The 27,386-nt window shown below is 43.5% G+C and overlaps 1 protein-coding gene and 1 long non-coding RNA gene across 26 annotated transcripts in view; one reads left to right on the forward strand and one right to left on the reverse strand.

Moving 5' to 3' along the window:
* Grip1os1 (glutamate receptor interacting protein 1, opposite strand 1) lies at nucleotides 1-27,187 on the reverse strand. The gene is made up of 5 exons (NR_131760.1): nucleotides 27,070-27,187; nucleotides 26,462-26,645; nucleotides 25,853-26,107; nucleotides 24,400-24,513; nucleotides 1-413 (listed from the first exon to the last, which is right to left on the reverse strand). It is a non-coding gene; the product is annotated as a glutamate receptor interacting protein 1, opposite strand 1 (long non-coding RNA).
* Grip1 (glutamate receptor interacting protein 1) overlaps nucleotides 1-27,386 on the forward strand; it is a 634,030-nt gene that overhangs the window by 371,966 nt on the left and 234,678 nt on the right. The gene's annotated exons all lie outside the window — the stretch shown is intronic.

A 27,386-nucleotide genomic window follows, 5' to 3' on the forward strand; every position in this document is an offset into this window, starting at 1 on the left:
ACGCTTCACAAAACGTGTTATTCACTTAAGTTTTGATCCCTTGCTAGGGCAGGAGGCACACAGGTAGGGAGGCCTCACTGGAACAGGAGAACTCCGCAACAAGATCCTGGTCACGGGGTGCCGTTCTCATTCGTGTTGAGATGGAGTTGGCTGTAGGAGAGAGATTTCTTGCTGAGCTTCTGACTCGTCTCTGAGAGGCTTTGGTGGAAGAGGGCTTGGACCAATATTTTTCCCTAGTGGCCTGAGATTTTCCTTTTATAAAACAGGTTAGGCTGAGCATAGTGGCACGCCTGTCTTGCCTCCTTCTTGTGAACAGGAATTACGTGCTGGAAATGCTTTCCTCCTTCGGGGCAGCATCCGTCCGTCCATCAGCCATCAGGTGCAATACTCAGCACTGCGTGATATGAAATCATCTGCATGTGAACAAAAGGGAATTCTGTTCCTTCTGAGATGACTGGAGCTGACAAGGATGACAAGCCTGGTCCATTACTGAAACAAGGGAGAGCACTTTAACATAGGTACTCAATTTATCTATCTCATTCAGAGGGAAATGACTAAGAGGGAGAACCGATGTCATATTAGCTCACACCTACTAAGTACCTACTATCAGCCAGTTGCTACTCCAGACGCCATCTGCAGACTAACGCAGCGATCGCTCATAGCAATGCTACACTAGAAAAAGCAGCAGATAGAGAAGTAGAGGGACGTCTCTAAGATGGGAAGATGTGGAGGAGACAGAGAGCTAAGAAGCCATGCTCCATTTTTGCTGTTTTCTTTTCTATTGGGGGGAAGGGAAGGAAGGGAGCTTTGGAGCTGTGAGTGGAACCACAAAGGAGACCACCCAGAGCAGTGCTTCAGGACTCCCCTCCCCCACTCTACATGGACTAGGGGAAGGGAATATACAGATACGTAAGATGTGTAAGCCTGTCCAGCTCTCTGCTGCCAGGACACAGCAGAACCTGCCGATCATCCACATGTGTCTCGGCTTCTTTCTGAACATTAAAACAACACGTAGATGCTGTCTGTTGTGGGTGGTGAAGCAGACCTATAAGGCCGGCATGTGGGGGCCCAAGGCAAGAGAATCAAGAGCGTAGGACAGTCCTGGAACTAGAGAGAGAGACTTGGTCTGAGGGAACACACACACCATATTCACACATGCATACATACACCACAAACACCATACCCACACATACCACACACACATGAGTGCACACACACATACACAAACACACACCCCACCCCACATATATATACACACACCATATATATGCATGTATACATGCATATATGCACACACACCCCAAACACATACAATCACACACACACACATATACACACACCACACACACATATACTTACACACACCACAAACACATACCACATAACACATCCATACACATACCACACATCACACCACGCACACACACACACACACTCACACACACGCACGCTTGTACATGCATGCCCAAACTATTCTACATGGCCTCAGGATTATTAACTGTATCAAGATTGGGGTTAATTCATTTTAACCATTTATCTTAGTAAAAGTAACTTCCTTCTGGCAGAAATACAGGTTTTGGTAATTTCATATCATCTGAAATTTTGAGGGAAAAGGCATGCTTTCTTTTAGAAAATAATTGGATTCTGAAATGTTTCATTACTTAAAAGACAGTAACCACATTTGGATTCCATCTTCTATGTTAATCTCTTAACAGTATTGTCCCATCTACGTAAGACTTGGATGTTATACACAAAATTTATATTCTTTGCTTTATATTATTCACAGAAGAAGAGAGTTTGAAAACTTTCTTTTGTAGCTATGCTACTAAAGTTCCAACATCATATTTAACCCAAAGATAAAACACCCCCCTCCCTCCCAGTGTTAGTCCCACATAGCACCTTAGAGAATGCTAGATCACCGCTCTGATGAAGAGAGAAATGTTGACCTTGGTCCCTGGATCAATAGGGACCTCAGGCTGTTGCTGCTTGCCATAAAGCCAGGCGTGGAGAAGGGGGGGGGGGTGTCAAATCCATGTGCTTCTCAGTAAGACTTAAAATTAGGCTAAGCATTGTAGTATATTTTCCCCTAAATATTTCCTTATTCTTAGTCACTCTTGTGCATGTTGAGTATCTACTTTAATTCTGTGTGGCGTACCATTACATAATGGTTGCATTATGATGCATCACGTAACAATACATTACATTATGGTGTGCACGCCCAGGTTGTTTCCGGTTTTTCAGGTTACTGAAGGGTATAGTGTGGAGTGTCCCTGAAAGGGTCCTTGGTGCTGTGTGGAGGTATAGTTGTATGTTCTCACTTTCAAGTTTGCTGATACCTATTTCCCAAGGAATGAGAGGGGACGGAACCTATGCACTCACCCACTGCTTTCTAAGCAACGAAGGTTGTAAATATAAATAAAACTTAGGGTGAGAAATCGTGTTCTCAAGCTATACTATCCAAAGACAAAGGAGGAAGGAGCAAAAGGAGAGGTGTCTTTATAAGTCGGTCACTACTGACCTGTGAGAGAGCAGCTTCAGCAGAGGAGCCCTGCCCAAGACAAACTGAGAATGTTAGGTGCCCCCTAAGAATGTGAGACCATTGCATCCTACTGGCAAGGCTGGGAGTGGACGTCTGGGCGGGTGGCAGAGAGGCGGTAGATGATGGTGTCACAGAGAATGTTGTTACTGGAGAGAAAGGATCTGGCCTTGCTTTGCTTGTTTGCTTGTTTGTTTGTTTTGAGGGAAGAGGTTGAGTAAAGACAAATTGGAAGGTGAAAACTGAAGAGTGACATTTCCTATAACAAAATAAGCCAGGTGAGGGTGAAGGGCAGCACAGGGTGCAGGCAGAGGTAGGGAAGGCCAGGAGAGTAAGTGTCTTCCCCGCACAGCCGCGGGAAGCACAGGAACACGCTAAGGATATTAACTAGCTTGACTTTATTAGTAAATAAAAGAGTCCCCAAACTTGTATTTTTATAAACCCTTAATGCAAGAGTTTCTAAATATCCCTCTGCACTGAAATTCCCCAAGAGCTTAAAAAATAATTATGTGTAGAGATTATGATTTATTTGTCTGGGGTGGTAGACTATACTGTAAAATTGTTAACCGAATTCCTTAGGTGACACTGTTGTATAGAGTTTGGGAACCCTGACCTAACTGTCCAGGGAGCTTAGTGCAGGCTAAGCCTTTAGGATAGGGCTTACTTCGGCTGGAAACTGAGGACTTAAGAGCCAGGAGGAAGAAGAACTCATACAACCAGGGGAGCTGCCTGGGATTTTGAGGAGCCCAAATTTAAATGGAGCCAAATTATAGCAGCACCATGTATGGGTGAAGTCATTAAACCTCAGAGTAGAGCAAAACTGGCTGAGTGAGGTGGAGGATGGGAGAGCAGGTCAGAGGAGGGACAACTAACACTCAAGCCCTGAGAGAAAGCTGTGTGGGAACCCACTACTGTAACCACTTCCCAACTTTATAGATATATATGCAAATAAACTCTGTGTGTGTGTGTGTGTGTGTGTGTGTGTGTGTGTGTGTGTGTGTGTGTGTGTACATACCACAATGTGTACATCCAAATGTGTGATAATGCATTACACGCTTCTTTGGATTATACCTGACAGGAATGCTGTTGATAATTAGCTTAGGTGCTAGAGGAACATTTTGCCTGTTCCAGAACCCCTTCTGACTTGTTCATCAAAAGGTTCCCTTAGACCCTTCCAACAAACATGTCAGGCTGTTGCCACTGCTCTTGATTCCCCATCAGAATTTGACAGTGAGAGCCTATTGTGCATACTTGAGTCTGTCATTGCAGATGGCGAAATCAAGCTGGTACCAACCTAGAAGCCCCTTTCCTGCTGGCTAGCTTCCACAGTGCTAGAAGGTAGTGTATATACTTCCAGAGCATACAGTGAATTATAGCTCTTAGCCTGCTATGAGCCTTATAGTCTACAAACAATGACTAACCTGATAGGATATGCCCACCGATGTAATAGTGGCACTGATGTTGCGGGACTAACCAACCAACTTGACTTAAGGCCTGCTCTACAAAATGGAACTCTTTCCTGGCACCATTAGCCTGGGCCAAGTACTCATGGCTGAACAGATAGCAGTCACTAGAGGAAAACCTACTATTTCTACTCTGCTAAATTGACATGGCACAAAACTCTTTCCAAAGCACTGATCAACATACACACATATAAGTACGATTATCAACCTTCTTCAGAAAAGCTTCTTTGTGTGATAGATGGAAGGTGGAAGCTAAGAGGCTGTGGAGGACCAGCCTTAAGTGGGGTGTGTATATAATACCCTTCCCCCTGCAAGAGGAATGAGCCAAAGTGTTCTCCGATACCTCGGGGCCTTTGTACACATAGGCTACGCAAGGCTACACAAGGCTACGACTGCATGCATAAGACCTCCCCACGGAAGGCATGTCTTGTCATCATGTGATGTTTCTGCTTTTACTATCTAGGGCAAACTGATGCCCCCTATCTCCTTACTCAGGAAGGTCTTCGAGGAGATAGTAGCTAAATGCTGGTGTACGGGTGCATGCCTGTAATCCAAGCAGTTGTCAGGCAGAGGCAGGAAGCTGAGAAGTTCAAAAAACACATTGGCAACATAGGGAGTATAATCCAGGCAGTCTTCAGGCAGAGAGGCAGGAAGCTGAGGCGTTCAAAGACCACACTGCTGGCAACATAGGGACACTGGGACATACAATGTTCTTTCTCAAAAGGGGGGTGGGGGGGAGGGTAGGTGAAAAGGGAGGAGAGAGACAGAGACAGAGAGGCAGAGGCAGAGGCTGAGAGAATGAGGACTAGCTGAAAAGCAAGGTTGCAAACTCCTCAGTTTGATTGTGTGGAGAACACTGTTGTTTTCCCATCCTTCCATTCTCCATTCTGGCGTGGTGGCGCACGCCTTTAACCCCAGCACTTGGGAGGCAGAGGCAGGCAGATTTCTGAGTTCGAGGCCAGCCTGGTCTACAAAGTGAGTTCCAGGTCAGCCAAGGCTATACAGAGAAACCCTGTCTTGAAAAACCAAAAAAAAAAAAAAACAAAAAACAAAAAAACAAAAACAAAAACAAAAACAAAAAAAAAAAAACAAAAAAACTTACCTTCTTCCAACCCTACTTGTGGAAAAAGTTCAACTGCTCCAAGATTTGCCTCCCAACTGGCTAGCATTACAGGCCTGTACTGCCCGCTGGGCTTCCTGTAAGCCTAGTTTTTGTTTCTTTATTTTGGGGGTTTTTGTTTGCTTTTTGTTTGGGTTGTTTAATAACCTTTCAGGGTGTTTTTAATCACTGGAAGAAGTAAGTCCCCAAGGATCACGTGATCGTGTGCCTCTTCTTACACCTACTCATTTCCCCTTTAACTAGCTGGGTGTTCCTTGCCCTCCTTCTTCCCTCCTCTTCTCAGAGTCTGCCCTAGCTGTCTGGAGGAAGGTTCTGGCAGGAGGCCAGGAACACCAGGAGGCTGGAGACTGAAGGACAAACTATTGTTAAATTCTGCATGACAGAATTCCCAATTGACTTCAGCCTGGGGAACATTTAGGGCCCCACAGAGTTTCTGATTGAATTGAGTGTTTTCTGTTCTACTGAGCAAGGTGACTTGTACAGATCAAAAGTCAACTTCATTTAATGCCTTCGCCTTCTAAGTGGTCTGTTGATGAATTTGGTTCATAAACTGTGAAAATTCAGTTATAAATTCCCAGGATTAAATCAGTTCCCACGAGCGATTAATTCCTGATATCCTAATGTGTATTTTATTGGTATGCTACTTATTTGTGTGATTTAAATGCCCGTCTCTGCAATTTTAAAATCTGTACAAGAGATAACAGCCAAGGGTGTACACACTGACCACAAACGTTTGCTTATGTTACCTCTCAAACAATGTGTAAGGGAAAGGCTGGTTCTAAAACTGTAAGGAAAATGGTGTTCAAAGATTTTTCAGAAGTTTTTGGAAGATAAGAAAACAGGCAAACCAAGGCCTAATTTACAACCCAGAGGGAACATGAGAAAAATGACCTGGAAAGTTGGATTTAGCAATGGAGCCACAGGCAAGATACAAAGTGAAACAAAAGAGTGCAGTTTGGGGGATGGGGGCAGGGATGAGGGCGGGGCAGAGGCTGAGGGGTGTGGTAGAGGCTGGGTGAGGTCAGAGAAGCACAGAGGCAGAGAAGGAGAGAGGCAGAGACCTGGGTCTGTTTTTGAAGGAAGGAGCAGCCTGGGAAGTTTAAAGGCCATCATTATATGACACCATCACCCACTATAATAGGACAATCTCAAAAAGTCATGAGTCATAGTGACCCCCAGAGCAAAGCTTTCTGGCACAGTCTGTGATGGGCAGGCAAATATACACCCTGTTTCTATTGCTACCTGTGGCCTGCCCTAGACCCTGCTTGCCCTTCTAGGAAGGTCTGATGAGGAAACCCAGGCACTGTAACCTGACCTCACTACTTTTCCTTCTCATGATTTAACTCTTTTGTCTTGCTGTTGTTTTTATGTGTGAGTTTATCCGTTTCCTTTTCTTGTTTGTAAGAATCAATAAAAACATCATAACATTTAATGGGATGCTATATAGAATTAAAAAGAAAGCATTACTGCTACATGCAGTTGAGGGGTGAGTCTGAAATATAATATTGTGTTAAGGAAGCTAAAGAAAATTTCATATGATTTAGTTTAGGTCCAAAGACATCAATTTGTAAGAATATTAGTCAGAATAGTTATTGACTCTATAGAGGAGATAGGAGGGAGGTTTAAGGGGTACAGACCCTCACGTATTTCATAATCTGATCTGTGTGACATGTGTGTGTGTGTGTGTGTGTGTGTGTGTGTGTGTGTATACATATATAGCAAATGGCAGTTCCTTCAATTATTTATTCTTGGTCTGTGTGCTTTTGCATATGTAAACTCTGTTTAAATCAAAAGATACTTTTAAGTCGAAAGTTTAAATAAAAATGATCCTTAGGAAGCAAGGCATTGCATGGCAGTGCTCACCTGTATTGCTAGCAATTGGGAATGGAGGCAAAAGAAACAGAGCAGAAAGAAGTTCAAGACTAGCGTGGGTTATAGTCAGCCTGACCCTCAGCAACAGAACAAAACAAAAATAGTGAATAAATAAATGAGTAAATAAATAAAAAAGACTTTGGGTTGTTATTTCAATTTTATAAACAAAGCTAATAGAAGATCTTATAGCTACCAGAATGGAGAGAGATTATGTAAATGAAATAGTTTCCTCCCTCACAGATTAGGGATAAACACAATTGAAAATGGGTAAGTGATAACATTCATTTTTTGAATCTCTCAAAAGTTTGAAAGCTGAAATAGTAAAGAATTTTCCTGTTGAGGAATAGAAACGGGGGAGAAAGAGACAAGGAGGAACATCCATCTTTTACTCTTCTGTGCCGTTGGCATTCAAAAGACAAACGCAACAGGAAGAAGCCTGTCCTCTGCCAGGAACAATAGCTGCCATTTCCCTAGCGCCTGCCACCACTGAGGTGCCAAATTCGGTGCTCCTTCCGTCTTATTTGTCTCAATTAAATCTTCACACCTCATATTCTCTCCCAGGTTTATTAAGATGAAGCTTATTAACCCAGTTCTAATGATAAGGGAGTTAAACATCAGGACACCCAATTATTTTTTTTTTAAAGGATAAAACATTATTGAGGAAAAAGTTTTCAGGTGCCCAGAATAGGTTTATGATGGCCTTGAGTTTACATTTGAGTTCCCCAGCAGCCAATGTGCATCAGGTAGGGGTGCTTTTATGAAGTTTATTTTAAAAACTTATTACACGTGTGCGTGTGCGTGTGCGTGTGCATGTGCGTGCGTGTGTGTGTGTGTGTGTGTGTATGTGTGCATGCACTAAGCATATGTGTGGAAGTCAGAGGACAACTTGCAGGGTTTAGACATCTCCTTCTACCATGTAGTTCTCAGAGCTAGACCTCAGGTTGTCAAGCTTGGTGGCAAGCATGTTTACCCACTGGGCTTTTACTCCTGCCTTCTCATTGAGTTTTTGGCCTCATTCCCAATTTAGAAGTCATGAGAGATCACCACTGCCTAGCAATGAGTTCTAGAAGGAAGGGTGACCACTAGTACTTCTGCTCTGTGTGCACGAGGCTATAATCATGACATCACAAATGTTGTGTGTAGTTTTTGCCTACCCTGCTTTAAGCTCCAGGCAGACCATGCTACCAGCCTCCCACCCAGAGAACATTGGATAAAAACACAGACACACACGTTACTCAATTTCAGGCTGCCTTCATGGTTCAATGGTTGGGTGCTAATCATCTCCCGTGGCTAGCTTGGCCTTCCCAATACTCTTAGCTCAGCATCTCTCGATCTGCCCTCAGCTTCAGTTACTCAGTCACCTTCAGTCTCAGCTCAACCTGACCTCCTGCCTGGAGAAAAGGCCTATGGCCACTCTGCCTGAGATCTCACATGGCTGATCACCTTTTGTCCCTCTGAAGCGTGGTGACACCTCTCCTCGAAACACATGAGCAGAGTCTGGTGTTTTGACTTCTGGAGCTCTGCTCCAGCATCCCCTATTCTCTGCTCTGCCTAAAACTAATTCTGCTAAATGCTACTAGTCCCTCGGTCAAAGATGAGCTTTGTAACTTATCTTGGAATACATAACAAACTGCATCTTTTGTTATGCAGAGGCAAAGTATTATTAGCATATTAAAGGTGCATAGAAGTTAAACGGGGAAATAAAGCTGATTAATTTCGTTTGACCTACCATGTTCTTAATTTTACTTAGTGGCTGGACTATTTTCCAAGTAATCCCAACTATAATAACAGAAGCCAGACTTTAGGCATCATTAGTATATACCTCCATAGATGTTGGAACTTCTAGAGAATGGAGGTGCCAGTCCTTAGCAGTTCCTGCCCCAGTGGCTCCCACACTTTTCAGATATGCACTTGGCAAGACCTGAGAGATGGAAAATTCACAATTAAATTTTGTGACTCGCTTCTAGTGCCAACACTCTCTGGTACTGCTTATAAATCTAGACTCGTGTGCTTTAGAATCAACTCAAGTAAAAAGGCAAAGTGTGCCCTGTTACCAAAAAAAAAGTGGAAGTCTGACAAATTCTTTTCTAGACAGAAAGCCCTCCCACACACATCTACAAGGGAATCGTCTGCAGCATGTCTGCCCATGAATTATACTCCCTCCACACAACATATGCCCCCACAGTGCAGGGCTCTCTGCATTTGAATCTATCCAATCATGTCAAGTTTGTTCCCAACCCTGCTCACAATCCATGAATCACAATGGAGATGATTCGACTCAGTAGCATTTAAAGGGCAGCTATCACACCTAACCTCTGAAATTATGAAAGACATAGATGACCCTCGGCTGGCTTCTACCTCTGCAATCAACTCCTCCCAGAAGAGCCTGCCTAACGAAGCTCTTCGCTTGGCACACCTACCCACCCACCAGAGTGAGATGAATTTCCAGAAATGTCCGACATTTCATTGATATATCAAAGGGTGTTGTCAAATATTAACATTTCTATAGTCAGTCTCCATCTGAGTTCTTTAGGGCAATGATTAATCAATACATTCTGATAGTGAGACCCTGGCATTGATGATAGATAACGTTCAGTTTAGAGGGGCCTGGGGGCACTTTATTCTAATTGATTTCAAAAGATTTTCCCCATTGTCTTCATGAAAGGTGAACAGGAGGGGTGCTCCACCACTTAGAATTAGAACTTGATCTGTCAAACAAGCGTTCTCCTCCTCACTGGCCCTGACAGGAGTATTAGGGTGCACCCTTTGAAAGAGCATTAATAGTCTGGGCTTCAGTCCAAGATGATACAGCTTCACTCCGAGACAGTCCTGTTTGTAGAACCAAAGGCAAAAAGGATCAATGAACACAATATGTCTAACCTTGTCTCGGTGTGATCAGGGAGAGCAGCAATCAACAGAGGTTCGTTAATGTGAGATATTAGATTGAGTGACACAGGCTGACCATTCTGTTTTTATGAAGAAACGGGGGAGGGGAGACACGGAATCTCAATTACTCTGGTAGAATGAGGAAATTTTATGAGCTCTTCCTTCAATACTTAAGGCAGTTTTTAAAATATTTTATATGTTTGTGTGTGTGTTTTTGTGAAGATGTGTGAATGTGTGTGTGTGTGTGTGTGTGTGTGTGTGTATGTGTGTGTTTGGTATATGTATTGCGGTATACCTGCCGTAGCATATGTGGGGTGGTCAAAGAATTATTTTGTGGAATCAATTCTCTCCTACCTTTGAGGGTTCTGGGGAATCAAAGTCAGGTAGCCTGGCTTATATGGTTTATATCTTTCCCTTCAAAACCAAGCTTTTGGCCCCAGTAAGAGAATTTTTGTTGTTGTTTTCATTGAAAAAATTTCCATGCACTCTATTCTGATCGTGCTGTCACTTCCTCCATCTCCTCCCAAACGTTCTCTGCCTCTCAACCCCACGCCTTCTTTCTCCCTCTCTTCAAAAAACAAAGTCATACAAAAAAGCAAAGTAGATTAAAAGTAATAATAACAAATATAGTAACAAAGAAAGCGAAATCAACAGACATATGCATGTGTACACACATACACACACACCAGCCAGAGAATTTTTTTTTCAGGTTGCTATCTGACAGAGTCTAGGAAGAGGTGCGCTTGTTAATCAGAAGGTATAGGAAGCATAACATGAAATAATTTATTTAGTCATCTGAGGAAAGCGTGTTTCCCTACATCCTCCTTGAGAAGTTCCAACATCGCATCAGCATCTTCACACAGGAGCCAAAAGTTATTTGCAGAAAATCACTAGAACTCCTGCTCCCCACAAAAGAATGTGATCCTCCAAAGGCCCTTGACGTTGAACGGTTGTGAGTGACATCTTCTGTACTGGGAAGATGTTGGGCATCCCTGGATGGAAAACTAGGGAAGGATGCTCAAGAGAAAGAAGCAAGGTGAGGGAGGAAGGCAGTGCACAGCTATAGACTGTAGTCTCAGAGCACCAAGAAGGCAGATGCCCATCAGCTCTGGCTACACAGACAATCCTTTCTAAAATGTCAAATTGCATGAAATAAGTCCTGCCCTTTATTGAGCCAAGTTCCTCCTCTGAACCATGGGATACTCAAAATGTTTCAATGTACGACTTTTGTTAATTCTTCTGAGGATAAGTAGTGTCAGTCCACATACATAGGTGTAAGGGTAGCATAGGATTAGAGAGCTGAGCTGTCTTGTTGAGGCTAGAATGGGAACAACTGCATCTTTGCTCCTGTGAAACCAAGACCAAAGTACCATGGCTGTGGCTAGACCTTGGCTGACTGAAACTTTCCTGTCCCAACTGGTTCTGATTGTAACATCTCCGGATGGCTGTACTAAGTCACAAAGGATGCGTATAGAGTGAACAGTCATTTTACTTAAAATATCTTAAGGACAGAGATGGAAACAAAACCAAATTTCTGGCAGTGAAAACGGAATGAAGGCCGTTGTGAAGATGTGAGAGGGTCCTCACATCTTCCTATGTGAGCCAAGCCCCGGTAAAACTAGTGGGGGGGGGGGACTCTGGGACATCAGGTAAAGCTAGTGTGGGGACTCTGGGACATGCTAGTTTGGGGGAAGAAGAAAAGACGTAAGTCACCTGGTTGTCCTGTCATTCTAGAGAAGTCCCCAGTACGAAATACATGTTCAATGGAAGGTCCTCTGAGATTTAGAGAAAGATTACACTGAATTTTCCTCTAGGTGAAAGTGGAAATATCAGGAGGCGTGGTCTCTTTTAACTCTGTTGGCTTTCTGGTTATCATAACATTTGACACAGATTTCATTTCCACAGAACCTGGCTTAAAGAGTCGGCTCTTCCCCCACCTTCCCTCTCTCCTTCCCTCCCTCCCTCCCTCCTTCCCTCCCTCCCTCCCTCCCTCCTTCCTTCCCTCCCTCCCTCACTGCTCTTTCCTTCTTCCCTTCCTCCTTCCTTCCTCCCTCCCTCCATGACTATGGGTCAGCCTGCCTGTCTTCCTTCCTTCCTTCCTTCCATTCTCTAAATCTCAGAGGACCTTCCATTGAACATGTATTTCGTACTGGGGATTTCTCTAGAATGACAGGACAACCAGGTGACTTACTTCTTTTCTTCCTTCCTTCCTTCCTTCCTTCCTTCCTTCCTTCCTTCCTTCCTTCCTTCCTTCCTTCCTATTTTACAATGGAATCGCCTCTTCTGTGGAAAACAAATCTTACTTATTTTGCTTCTGCAAACACTTGGCCCTTTCCCTTAGGAATTTGACTTGAGAGCAAAGCCCATCTTCACCAGGACTGAAACCAGGGCAGTGGTCAGTGGGAGCTGTCTGTCTGGTGGTCAGTGTGAAGGGCTCGTCCTGGAGCCTCCTGCCCTGGTGATCCTGCCTTCCCCTTACCACAGAGGCGTCACTTACCAAGTATTACTCAGCCTCTCCGTGTATTAGCTATGAACTTGGATTATTTTAATGCCTCTAAGAATATCACTGCCTATCACTATACTTAGTATTCACTTTCCTAAAAGTTGTCGATATAACTGCCTATACCAACTTGGATATTTATAAGTATGTAGCATGTCACGTGGCTTATATGGTAGAGAGCCCTTATGTTTATAATAATGTACCATATTCATTTGCATTTATGATGCATACATATATGTGTGTGAATGTATATGCTGAATGTATATGCTTCCCTATGTGTGCACGTATGAATATGTACATATATACACACAAGTTTATTAGATGATGCTCTGCAGAAATATTTAATTTTACCATACTTAACTAGCCACTGTTCATGCTTATGGATCATATCTGCAACATCTATTGTGTAGCAGACCATCATTAAATATGTAGCTACCTAAGTGGAATCAATTGATATTCAAATGAGTGGCTTAGCTTTGCCTTTGCATATCCTTTCAAAAACCAAAGGCACTCTAGGCCAGCCAGCCTGCCTGCCTGCCCACCTACCTGCCTGACCTCTGTCAGCAGAGGTCACCATGCAAGGCAGCAGGCTGTGACAGCTCATGAGTAACGCTTACATGAAGTCGCTTTGTAAACAAACATTGCAGTTGAAATACTATAACCGTACAATCTATTTTTTAACAATAGACCCTAGATTAATAATAGCTAATGATAGGAACTCGTTAGCTGTGGGATAAGTTCTTAGTTTAACATGTCAATTATAAGCTAAGTCATTTCCCCTGTCATATAGACAGCATTGAACATTGAATGCGTGGATGGAACATAATGTGAGCAAGTTGCTAGATTTTTTTTTTTAAGGATCGAAATAGTGTCATTCATTTGAATTTAAAGATTCGTCATCATAATAGGAAGTAGTTATATTGTTATTGATTATAATATGTAATATTTAGCTATTGTTATAAGATAGATTTGTTATCTGAATAGCCAAGTAAAGACTTAAAGATAGATTATGAGAATTCTAATGCTAACACTGGGTCGATCCTCCAACTTCAAAGGCAGTGAACACTTTCCTAGAGAATATTTATGCCAAGACAGTTGTATGTCGGGCAGCTTAGACATCCTCATAAGAATCACGGAGAAGGAGAAATAGTTCCATTTTTCTCCCTAGAGAAGCATCAGCATTGATTTGTTTTGATTGCTGCCTGGGTACAGCAAACAGAATCATTTTCATAGAAAACAACCCTCTGCTTAGTTTGTATGTACAGCCTGTGTGCGAGCCTCAGATATATCTATGGAATTTACAGTGTATAAGTTTTTTTTTTCCTGGTCTGAAAGCAAGGTAGGACTTCTTTTTCTTTTCCACTAGAAAGGTTTACAGAATTGCAAGACGACAATTCACCAGGAGTTAACAATTACTGAGCCTCTTGTGGGTATGTGATACAAAACTGAATGTTTCAGAGAGTGTTATTTTTTTTTTTAATATCCCTGCTGCGAAAACACACGAGAAGCACTGTCCAGATGGAGAGTTCGTTGAAGGGAAAAATGCTGTTCTGTTACATTGTGGTGTATTTGTTCTTGATGTTAAATTAAAATCTGTATGGAGATGGATGTGTGTGTTCTCTTTACATAGCTTCTAAGATGGAGCAGATACATTCTCAAGATGTGTCACCGTGTGCCACATTCAGGTGGAGATGTAGCCATTCAGGACTCCGCGTCATAGGAAGTAGGACCAAATCATTTTTTAAATATATGATGGCAGCTTCATTTATTGGCTTTTACATATTGACCGAGCCCCCGCTTCTGTGGGTGAAATAAAACTCTGAGCTGAGGAGGTTTATACAGAGACAGACAGACAGACCAGACACCGTCCCGGCATCTGTGTGAGCTCATTTCAAGTGGACAAGGAAGGCAAACGATGTTAGGGGAAACACACTCTCCCAAGGTTAGGCAAAAAAAAAAAAAAAAAAACCGTGAAAGGAGACCTGGGGCTGCAGAGTGAAGAGGAAGCTGAATGGAGATGGAGTAGTCAGGGACCGGCTTAGATGAGATCATGACCGAGAGGCAAAGGCGTAGCTAGGGGAAGAGTGTTCTGTGCAGAGGGCATGTGCAAAAGCATGTAAACTGGCGTGGTCAGGGCATCTGGGTTGATGCTGTGAGAGCAGTATTGAGGGAGGCTGGAGTGGGGGGCAGTGGTGCGAGCGAGACTGGGGGACCCAGAGGTGGTGTGAGCGAGACTTGGGGACCCGGCAGTGGTGTGAGTGAGGCTGGGGGACCCAGCGGTGGTGTGAGCAAGGCTGGGAGTGGCAGTGGTGAGTGAGAGTGAAGCTGGAGGGAGGGGTCAGCGGTGTGAGCGAGTCTGGGGGTGGGGAGCACTGGTTTGAGTGAGGCTGGGGGTGGGGCCAGCGGTATGAGCGAGGCTGGGGGTGGGGGTGGGGCAGCAATGTGAGGCTGTGGGGCCAGCAACATGAGCGAGGCTGGGGGAAGCAGTGGTGTGAGTGAGAGTGGAAGGCCAGCTGTGTGAGCAAGGCTTGGGGGTGGGGCAGCACAGTGGTGTGAACGAGGTTGGGAGGCCAGGAGTGCAAGGTTGGGAGACCAGGAGTGCGAGTGAGGCTTGGAGGCCAGAAGTTCTTCCTTTCTGGGAGACTTGAAGTTGATTTTTTTTCTTTTTTTTTCTGTGCACAGATGCAGACATCCCTCTAATATTCCCAAAAGGTGGGAACCTAAAACTACAAATAAATCTATTACTCTTCTTATGAGCTATTCATTCACACGTCCATGCATCTGCTCCTAGCTGTAGAGAGCCCTCCTCCTCCCAGAGCCTGTGAGCAGGAACAGTGGTCTTGAGCAACTCCTCCAAGGCTCACATTGATTGCATTGAGTTCGTTGTGTGTTGCATTAGCATGTAATTGGGTAAACGTTCTTCATGACATACATTGCATGCTAACCACTGAAAGAACTGCGTACAATCATGTTAAGCTCAAGAAGATGTCCTCTCAGCAGGTTTATCCGGAAGGAGCCACCTCCTCACAGTGAGAGAATGTAAACTATTTATCATCATCTAAAGTATCTCTTGTGTTTCTGGAGTTGGCAACGTTCACATTACATTCTTACGGGATTTTAGACCTTTCAGTGTGAAATTTGCAGTTTCTCTCTTACTACCATGAAGACACAGGTATGCTGCCGTGAATGATTTATCTTACCCTCATTTTCAAGAAACTCTGTCACATGCTGGATGCTGATGAAAATCTGTAAAATGTGAGGCAGAAGCCCTTTGTAGGTCAAAATGTGCCATCTAAACTTACATAAACATGGGGCACATGATCTTATTCCCAATGGCAGTCATTTCTGTACTTTTAAGTCTAATAAAGATGTTCAAGCATCATGTTCCTCAATGAAAATAAGCTACTAACACAAAAGACCAAGGAGGGTCTGTTTCATCTGAGCAGAATATTGGGACAAAGCTTAGCTAGAAGTCATCGATTGAGACACAAGGACTTCTGTCTTAGTTAGGGTTTTACTGCTGTGAACAGACCCCATGACCAAGGCAAGTCTTATAAAGACAACATTAAATTGGGGATGGCTTACTGGTTCAGAGGTTCAGTCCATTATTATCAAGGTGGGAACATGGCAGCATCCAGGCAGGCCTGGTGCAGGAGGAGCTGACAGTTCTACATCTTCATCTGAAGGCTGCTGGTGGAAGACTGACTTCTAGGCAGCTAGGGTGAGAGTCTTGTTAGAGTGACATACCTACTCTAACAAGGCCACGCCTCCTAATAGTGCCATTCCCTGGGCCTAGCATATATGAACCATCACAACAGCCCTGCTACATTGTAACTGGCTAGGAGAGTCAAGAACCAAATCTTCAAGCTTCCCTCAAAAAGATGGAAGGTGTTCAACCACACTTGGGTGTCTTCCTAAACGCTAGGAGAGGCTTTGCCTAAGGACCACAGCACAGACTGGAGGTACTTCTTGCCAGCATCCTCCTTGGAGGACCCTTTGTGATAAACAGTCCTCGATTGGGAAAGAATCATTCAGAGAGCTGACTTGTACCATTAATAGAAACAGTTTAGCGAAGCAAATCTGCTCTTTGATTAATTCTCTATAGAAGAGACAGCGTTCAAGTTAGAATGAACCCTATCTATTCTTTCTTATTTAAATCAAAGACGAACTACTGTCAACTTCTGAAGCATTATGTGCGTAGATAATAAGTTCTGCCAGAGCTGGCTCTGGTCCTGTTGAGTCATCTAACAGCAAATGGAGATTAGGAAGGTCTCCAGGTGTCTAGAGAGGGTTTTTTATCATAGGGATGAAAACTGCATGAACTGAATGCCAAAAAGCCAAAGAGAAAGTCAGGCAAATACTGCATTTCCAAAAGTGTCAGAAGAGGTTTGCTTGCAAACAGAAATGCTCGCAGGGGCCAGGCATCCATTGCTTACTTAATAAATACATAGGTGCTGTCTCTGCGCCCTAGAGAGTGTTGACCTAGGCATGAAAACTGCATACTAAACCCTTAAGTGGGCAGCCACCAAGTTTTCAGATCAATATATTCTTTACAGTTTTGCATCACACATGCCCCGGGCCTTCCAAGTCATTCTTGGGATTTCCCCTTCCATCTTAGAGGCTGGCTAGAATGAGGCGGGTCCCCTCACTGTGTCAAGCAGCTGTGCGACAAGAGTTCACAGTAACAATTCATTGGTCCTGGGGTCAGTGTTGCAGTGGGAAGAGAGGTGACAAGCTGCCAGTGTATGGCATATATATACATGTATATATGTGTATATATATGTATATATGTATATATGTATGTATGTGTATGTATATGTATATATATATATGATTATACCTAATCCAAACTTTAAAAAGTAAACAAATATGCAAAATGAGTTACATGATTTGAAAACACACAGAACAGTACCATGTGCTATGAATACCTCCAAATGAGTGTAAGATGCAAAAACCTATTGCATGACTAGTTGAAAATCCTGCTTAACCCCAGGTAGAAGAGGAAATGGGTATAAAATGAGAGTTAATCTGGATGTACAGCTGCAATAATATTTTTCTTCAAAAGAACTGTTACAATCTCGACAGCATAGGCACACACCTTGCGGCTGTACCATATATACTTTTAATGTCCCAGGAATGAATACGTAGATGTCCCCTGTTTTCTCCACGTTCCCATTCACAAGGTTTAAAATAGTTAATGCAAATAAGAATGCAAAGGCATGACTGCAGGAGATTATTTTCACTGTTCCTACAGGCTAGCTAGTCCCTGCACTGCCATTTATCCAGTGTCTGCATGAGAAGGGCTTTTTCAGTTGGCTTTTTCTGGGGCTGTGCACGCTCAGTAGCCAGGGGATCTCTCTGGTGCTGAGCACAGAGGTTTCATCTGCCCTGTCTGTCCAATGCCACGCACCTCACCTCAGGGTTTTGTTACCAAAGATGTTTGTCCTGCAGTTAAGTGTGGCTGTGTCCCCATGGTTACCCGACACGTTTTTGTGACTCCATGCTTAGCATGACAGCTGGATTGCAGTGCGTCCTCAAACCACAACCTGCACAAGCAGAATGACTGGAGTCCCTCAGGTTCCACTGACAGCTCGGGCAAGAGATTCTCCTGGGTAGGTTTTATGGCAGATCCCACACATTCCTACAGTGAGTACTATGACATCACTGGTCACTTCACCTCTATAGCTTCTTACAGTGACAGAAATCCCTACTTACCAGATACAGGTATCCTAATAGCTCATTTATTATTCTAAGTCATTTTAAGTGGAGGAATTGAGGAATTGCTAATCTGATGTTTTAGATGGCTTGTGGTTTTTATTTCACAGATTAGTACTCAATATATATGATGCTTTCATGATGGGGGGCATGTAATATAACACCTCAATATTCTATGAGCCATCGGGCTATGAAGGGCACCTAGAATTTATCACAAGCCTAGTTTTCATTTTGTTTTTTTTTCCCCAAATATGAATTATTCTATGAAGTTCTAATGAAGTAGTAATTACAATGATTGAATATTAACAATTGGGGGAAATATTTTCAAAGAGTTCTTCTTAAATTTAGAATTTGGTGAAAGTTGTATGGAGAATGGAGAATCTAAGATGTGGAAGTCTGCAGGAAGGAACCCAGGCATTACTGAGAACGGCAAAGCCATCACATGCCGATGAACCGTGATTTTTTTAAGTTCACCCTGGCCCTTAGTAGAAGAGTTCATGCTCAGACAGCCAGTGCCCTTTGCCATTTGTCACATAGGGCAGGTGACATTCCTCCTTTCTGACTCAAACTAAAGAAGATGACCTGCAGCCTGTCTCACATTCTCCTCTGGGCCTTTCTGTCACGTGCATGCTCCGCAGTAGATCCTATGAAAGCCTGAGGAGCTTGGCAGATAAGGAACTATTCTATAGGATCTTAAAAAGGAAATGCAGAACTTAGGTTTTCAAATCAGCTTTGGTCACCAAGGAGGACAGGACATGAAGTGACCCCCCTCCCCCACCCGGGCAGGTACCCTGGCCACTCGCTTCCACTCTCTAATGGCCCCATCATCTCATATTTCTTTTTATAAAAAGATTTTGTTTATGTTATGTCTATGAGTGTACACTGTAGCTGTGCAGATGGTTGTGAGCCTCCATGTGGATGTTGGGAATTGAATTTTTAGGATCTCTGCTCAGTCTGGTCAGCTACACTGCCTCAGTCCCTGCCTTCTCCCGCCCAAAGATGTATTTATTATTACTCATAAGTACACTGTAGCTATCTTCAGATGCACCAGAAGAGGGCGTCAGATCTCATTTACGGGTGGTTGTGAGCCACCATGTAGTTGCTGGGATTTGAACTCAGGACCTTCGCAAGAGCAGTCAGTGCTCTTACCTGCTGAGCCATCTCGCCAGCCCCTTAAATATCTGATATTTCTTAAGAAAACCTATCCACCTTTCCCAGGAGATGGACACTGCCCACTGATGAAAATAAACACATTAAGCCAAGCTGAGTGGTGCATGCCTGTAATCCCAGCTCTGCAGAACCTGAAGGATCCAGTACGAGCTACATCACATTCAGTCACGGAGAGCCAGCAGAGAGATACTTATCCTGCATACACAAACCCTAGGTCCAGTTTTCAGCTCCATAAAGAATGTCGACATGTTATAGAGGAAGTTTATTGTTTTCTTATATTTAAACTTTTCTCACAATGATTTCTAGATCCTGCCACCTTTGTTAAGAAAACTCTTAGAACATGGCATATCTTATGGTAGGAAATGGGGTTGGGGGAATCTATGTGTTCCTTTCTGACTTTAATCGTTTTCCTTAATCAGAAAGTAGACTCAGAAATGGCTGATAGCATGTAGTTTTGAAATAATGGCTACAAACTCCCCTTGCTCCTTCTTTAAGCTATGTCCATAGAGATTTCCACCGAGCAAAGGAACTTTTGCTCCTCATTACCCAGTATTTCAAAATTCTATTTAATGTATGCCGCCACAATGCCAATGAGTGGTTACAACGCACGCACATAATCCTAACGTGTTGCTTGCTGTTTTCCCCAATTAGTCACAGTGTATTAAAGTGAATGGAATCGTTTAACGTCTTCCGGCAGCTATTTTTGCTGAAGTGCTTGTATCCACGTCAGAAGAATGGTGACCGTGAGCATTCCGACTCAGAAATAAAGAGAAATGGAGAATGTTAAGGAAAAGGCGAAATGACACAGGGAGAGGCGCGATCCCTGGAGGAGAACACAGTAACTCTTGAAGCTTAAGACTTACAAAATAATTTAAATTTTGCTGATGCTTCTTCTGCAGCCTCCGGCTTTCCTGGGCTCTAAAGAAAGCTCTGGGATGTGAAATGAACCGAGTATTGATCCTGCTTTAGAGTAATCCTTTCATATCTAGGATGTGAATTTAAGGAGATTAGTGGACACAATGAATAAAATTCTAGATGTATTCTCTCTGTCTCTCTCTCTGTATCTATCTCTGTGTGTGTGTCTCTCTCTGTATCTATCTCTCTGTGTGTCTCTCTCTGTCTCTCTGTATCTATCTCTCTGTGTCTCTCTCTGTCTCTCTGTATCTATCTCTCTGTGTGTCTGTCTCTGTTTCTCTCTCTCTCTCTGTCTCTCTCTGTGTATCTCTCTCTCTCTCTCTCTTTCTCCCTCTCCCTCCCTCCTCCCCTCCCCTCCCCTCCCTCCCCCTCCCCATCTCGCTCTTGTGCTTAATATTTCCCAAGATGAAATAGCACCTTTTCACTTGGCAGGATAGGATCCCCTAGAACTGAGGAAGGGCAAGTGTTCTGGGGTGGGGCAGGAGGAGTTAACACATAGCTGTGGACTCCTGAGAACTTCCCTTACACAGTAGGCATTGTTGTAAGCATTTTATACATACTAGTCCCTTTAGTAATTGGGTATTATTAGCAAGGCTGCTTTAGAGATGAGGAAGTTTAGGGGCAGAGAGGTCAGTAGCTTTCCCAAGGTCATACTGTCAGATCTAAACCCAGTCAGCAGGGCACAAGAGCCGGGCTCGTAACTTGTGATGAATATTGCAAAAGGATTCACTGCATAAATGAGGAGCGTTCTGAAGGGAGAATTCAATTCTCAAGTGTGCAGGTTGCCAGTTAGGTCTAAAGCAGAGTGTAGTACAACACTGGAATAGACAGATCTAAAATATGAGGACGTGCCCAAACTGCAACCTACAGGCTAGCTCTCGTGTTTGTCCCATCCCACGCTGTGCACACACACACACCCCGCCCCACTGATCACAGAAAAATCTCAGGAGATGTCTTGGATCTGTAATGCCATATGGCTTTCGAACGTTGTTTTTTTATTCCTTTTTTTAAAAAATTATCGGTTAGTGTTATGGATGAGTGTGAACATGTGTGGCAGGGGATACCTTTGCATCCAGTGTGGGTTCTAGGGATCAAACTGCTAAGTTTGTGTAGCAAGCATCCATACCCTCTGAGTATCTTGCTGGCCCTCTTCCTGTCTATAAAATATTTATTTATTTATTTATTTATTTATTTATTTACTTACTTACTTATTTTAGAGGACCTTATGTATCCAAAACTAGCCTCAAACTCTCAAATTTGCTATGCAGATTTCTTCTCCCACTAGAGTGCTTTATTTCAGGCATGTGTCACCATGCCAAGCATTGTACTGCATTCCAAATTATTACAATTAGCCTGTGGGCTTAACTTGGATGCACTAATCATTGTGACCAGTCTCTGTAAGCAGTCTTTCAAAGAATATGTGTCTTGTCACAATATCTTGTCACAGAGATAATGTGTGAAGTACATACATTAGGCCATTTCTACTGGGAATATTTAAGTTGCTTTTCATTGACAGTATTCTACTAAAATTCAAACTCCAGCTGGACTTGGTGGCATATGCCTTTAATCCCAGCTCTTGGGAGGCAGAGGTAGGCAGATCTCTGTGAGTTTGAGGCCTGCCTGGCCTACAAAGCAAGTCTAGGACAGCCAGGGCTATGTTAAACACAGAGAAACCCTGTCTTGAAACCCCTGTTCCTCCCACACACAAAATTCAAACTCAACAGCACATGTTTGTAGTTTAATTTCTGAGAGTTCATAACTTTCCTATAGTTTGACAGAGAAGAGATAACATCTCTTTAGTAAGAAGCTTTATTTGATTAATAAGTTCCTTGGACAGCCCTTTAGGATTAGCATGTCACTCAGGCATTTCTTGTTTCCCTGGGCCACGCTATAACATCGCTGTTTGTAACAATAATGATAGTGGATTTCTTCCAAAGACTCATATTGAAGGCTTGGATCTCAGCTCCTGATACTATTGGACTTGATGGGACCTTCCGAGATACAGCCTAATAAAGAGAAGTTAGGTCATTGGAGCAACTCCTTGAAGGGGACATCGGGGCCCTTCTTTCTCTCTCTTGCTTCCTGACATCAAGAAGCAGAACTACTTGGCTCAGTTAGACATCATGGAATCCTACTTCAACCGAGAACCTGAAAACCATGGGCTGAAACATCCGGACCTGTGAGATAAAGAACATCTTTCCCTTTTTAAGGGGATTATCTCAGATATCCGTTAATAGTACCTGAAATCTGGCTAACACTGCTAAAGATGGACTTTGGCCAGTAAGAAGTCCCTCCCATTAGCCAGACACGTCAAGTGGCTCTTCAAGAGGGTCATTCTATCAATGGTTTAAAATGAACTGCAGGTTTCTGAGAGCTGGACAGGTAGGATAGATACCCCAACTGAGGTCTGGAGTCTCCTACGAGGGCATTAAGGATGAGAAACCAGGGTACATTGTACTTGCTTCATTAGAGAATGATAGAGAGAGAAAAGATGCTAAGGTGCGGTGGAAAAAAATGAGTCGGCTCTATTACTCATTGTATATATTCTTCTAGGTCCCATTGAACCTTTCTGTGGCCCTCTTCTCATTTTCTGTAAGATAGAACGAATCTAAAAATCTAAAAATCACCACTCTCTTTCAGTATGGCTGGTATCTTCTCTCCTCAGCCGCTGATTCGTGGAAATCTGCTGTCTCTACAGAGTTGTATCTGCAGTTTTGCTAATGCCTTATGCTCCTTCTTCCTGGCATCACGATTTCCTCCCATTTCTGTGTGCCTGCACCTTTTTGTCTAAGTCTAGTTTAAATGTCTAGAGTCAAACTCTCCCCGGGTCCTCTCCCAAAGATCATTTCTCTTTGTGTTCTGGACTCTCTAGGAAGTTCTCTCGACCACTGACCACATCCTCACAGTCGTGCATCATTTTTGTGCTGCTTTGATCTTTCCTACTGTGCTCCAGACTCCTGGTGAGGGAAGGGCTGTCTGGTCTATCTGGTTTCGCTTGATGTTGCTTAACATGGTTTCTCACACACTGGGAATCAACAGTTCTGTGCGCAGTTGAATTGAATCAGAGAGGGAGACTGAACTTTGTTTATATCTCTGGAATCTTCTCTCTATACAGGTTTGATGGAGTCCTACAGGCTGAGTCTGGCCTAGCCTAATATAACAGGGACAGAGAGAGCTAGTGCTAGTGCTTTTCGCTTGCCCTCCTACTGGTGAATTCTGTATTTCTCATGAAACAGGCTACCTCCTAGTAGATGGTGCACCCTGAGGAGTTTATAGATTGAATACATCTTTAAGAACACTATCAAAGAGAATCAAGCAGACCAACTTCAAACAGGAAATTGCAAGGGGAAATTTCCAAAGACCCCACAGTTTGATTTACACTTAGAGGATGTATTCATTTTTTCATCATTATTAAATATGATCCTCTTCCTTTATAAACCAGAAGAGTGCACATTCTCTGTGCTCAGCCCCCTGTCAGCCTAACTAGTGAAAAACCATTTGCATTTGCCGTGAGTATAATACAATAATAAAATAATCACAAAATTCACTTACATTTATACATGGTGTTCAGTTTTCAGAACCACTGATGGTCTTTCCATGTTGATTTCCTAGATTGTTTTATGAATCTTTAATTATCAAGTTTCCTTTCTGCTTTTTAAAAACGCTGCTCGGTAGCTGCTGAAGCGTATTTAAACCTGTGAACTGTAGATACACATTGTATGGTCTGGTGCCAAAGATTTGCTATAAATGAACCAGCAAAATATTCCAAGTGTGGACGAGGGTCCTTCAGACTCTCATCAACTTTCGGTTAGGCATACTCAGCCAGTCTCTGATTGATTCCTTGGCCTGAATGCATTACTACATTCAGTTCCTTTGTTCCTCCTCAGGAGCTCCTAAGGAGCCCAAAGGATTCAATTTTTCAGAAGGCTTCCACAGCTGCAGTAATCACCCTGGGATGCTTTGTCATGAAAATGGAACATTCTAGCTGAATTCAACTCAACAAACATTTATTGAGCAACTGCCACAGGCTGGACATTCAAAACTCATCCATCCCTTGATTTGTTTGAGCGTAAAGAGGGAAGGGGTCATGCAGCCAGCAATCATGTAGGTTAACTCATGGCAGATACTCAGAATGACTCAGAAAATGGAAGGCCAAGGAAAGGGAGCGCTCAGCACTTATTGCAGACCGTGTCTTAGCAGGGATGATATTGAAGATATTTACCAAGCTGAAGAGCACTGGACAAAACTGACATTGACTCTAGTCTGGGCTGGCTCCTCCAGAGCTGGACAGTGGCTGGATCATGAGCAGGTCTGAGGTCTTTTAGGAGAGGCAAGCCTGTGTGGAATCAAAATGGTGTTGGTGGAGGAGATGAACTATGGTGCTGTTCTCCTAGTAGAGCCTTCCTCCATCCAAGCAGCCAGGGATCAAGCATGGCGTCTTCTGAGCTGTGCATCGTTAAACAGAACTTAAAATGAAGGCATCAGCCGGGCAATGGTGGCGCACACCTTTAATTCCAGCTCTTGGGAGGCAGAGGCAGGTGGATTTCTGAGTTCAAGGCCAGCCTGGTCTATAGAGTGAGTTCCAGGACAACCAGGACTCTACAGAGAATCCCTGTCTTGAAAAACCAAAGGGGGGAAAATGAAGGAGTCACATAATAGAGGGAACAGAGGCACAGAGCTGCAGAGACACAGAGCTGCAGAGACACAGAGCTGCAGAAGATTGACTCTAGTTTAGCCCAAGGGTCCTTCCATCCAAGCTGCAACCTTCAGGTTTCCTACCCACTGTCTCTCTTGGGTAATCATGACTGATTCTTATTGACCAATCAGAGAAGGTGGGTGAGGCGTTGGGTCTTTAACATGAAGTAAGTTGAATCTGTAACTTGTCTAGTATTTGTAGGGGCCTGAGTTTGACCCCAACACACACACACACACACACACACACACACACACACACACTCGTCAAAGCTTTATCATCACCTTGTTTCTGAATACGTGAGGCTAACCCTTGATTACTGAATACATCGGTTTAATTCCTGTTAAAGATCTTACTGTTTTTTCCTACCTACCTTATTGTCCCCACTGTTCTTTACACACATCCAAAACTATATTTGTTCAAGGCAGGTTCTTGATCTAGGATTTAGATGCTCAGTGACCAGAACTGTTATTTCAGGAATCATAGGCTCCGCTGTGTGTCTATTTCAGGAATACTGTGTGTCTGCTCAGGTGCATGTGGGTACAAAAGTAAATCAAAAATTTCCTGGTTCCCTGAGACTTCTATATAGCTCTATTAAGGAAACTAAAAGTATTCTAGAGAGGTGAATTTCAGATGTATTATGATGTCATAAAATGCAACATTCTGAAAACATAGCATGCCCACTTGAATCTCAAAAGCCTTAAAACAGTGAGTATTTGCTTCTTAGCACGTAGATATGTATCATTATCCAATAAGCGGCATACTCTTCCACCACCCCCATCAGGGAACACTCTAAGCATTTTAAGCAAACTAGAGACCCATGGAAGTTGGGCAGCCAGCTATAGATAATGTGGCCAGCATGTGGACTGCCTTTAGAAGCCACAGGTCATGGGTAAGCACGAAATGCCTCATCCTAGCACAGTGGTTAAGGTCAAGCTCATGCCCTGTGTCTAACGTTCAGCCTTAGCCATTGCTTGCTTACCCTGTTGCTATGGATACGTCCATCTCCGTGTCCCATGATTGTCTCCTTTGCAGACCTGTGTGAAGAGGAACTGACTAAGGTGGCAAAGCAGAGTTCCAGAGCTGCTCAGCTCTTAATCTGTCAGAGCCCATGCTCGCCCTCCGAGCTTCTTCAGTGTTCACTTCCTTGCCATCGCTCTTGTCTCAGGGATCCTGTTCTTCTTACTCATTTCCTGTCTTATATATTATTTTCCCTCTCCCACCAATGGAGTAAGAGCTGGTACAGGGAGAGGGAAAAAAAAAACAACAACAACAAAAAACCAGATAAGATTCAAGAGACTTTCCTTGTGTTAACATAGCAAGTAAAGGCATCTCAAGACACCGGCACTACAGAGCCAACCTTGTAAAACCCAAAACAAAGGCCTGCAATACCTCCGTGACTTATTAATGGACATAACGAATTCCGTAATGGTTTTCTAAATACAGCTGATGGAACTATTCCTCGGTCAGTATACAGATCATCTATATACAGCTCATCTACAGAGGGACAAAGAGGAATTTCACTTCTAAAAGCTCCTTTTGTATGAGGAGAGACACAGGAGCATCCACGAGTATGGTCATGTGTACCTACTTAACTGAAATCTTGCGCGCCTGTCTTTGTCTTTAGAGTTTTCTGAAAGGCGAATGGTCATTGCTGCTTATTTTCAGAAAGCCGTGTCACGGTCTGTTGAGAAGCATCAGTTTGCCCCTCCTGCACCTGGTCTCCAGCGGTTTTGGTCATGAGCAGCATCCACTTTCATGCCGATGGCTCCATCCTGTTTAAAGAAAAGCCGTATTTCTCTGCCTCTGAAGCCTTAGAGGCGTACCTTGATGATTTTTACTTAAGCCTCGAGCCTCCTGACCTTAATGACACACAGGGTAATGTGGATCAGAGTCCTCATGAATTACTGGCTAAGCCAAACAGTGGTAAGCTTTCATTTTTCTCAAGAGTCGAGTTTTAAGTTCTTATAGAAAGCCAATGCTTCATGTCAATATAGTCTCTGAAAAGAAGTCGCCCCACCTCCCCTCCCTGCCCCGCCCCCACAGCTTGCAATTTGTCAGGCTTTTTTGTGAGATTGTCAGAGCATCTTATGGTTTCAAAACTTTTCCAGCTTCGAGGACTTTTGATTGGAGAGTTGCTAGAGAAAATGAATCAGTTCTTTTATTGTGTGAACTTTCCCCGGGGAAATAAAGACACACCTCACTGCAGAGAGTGAACCAGCCACGGCGAAAGACATGATCCCACTCAACTGTAGCTTGGTGGACATTCAGTTCAATGAGGGCAGCCTCATTACAGGAGCCTGGGTCCAAGATTAGTAGCAGAAGCACAGGCAGCTTAGGGCACAATACCACAGAAAAGGGCACAATACCACAATCTCTTTGCCCCTCTCTTCAGCAACTGTGATTTGTCCTAAGGAATGGGCGTGGCCTAATGCTCCTCCCCCTCCAGTGTTAACTTCCTATGACTCTTGGGATGGGGTGTGGCCTTATGAGCCCCCCACCCCTCCTCTGTGACA

This window comes from Mus musculus, chromosome 10, assembly GCF_000001635.26.
Source record: "Mus musculus strain C57BL/6J chromosome 10, GRCm38.p6 C57BL/6J".
NCBI lineage: Eukaryota > Metazoa > Chordata > Mammalia > Rodentia > Muridae > Mus > Mus musculus.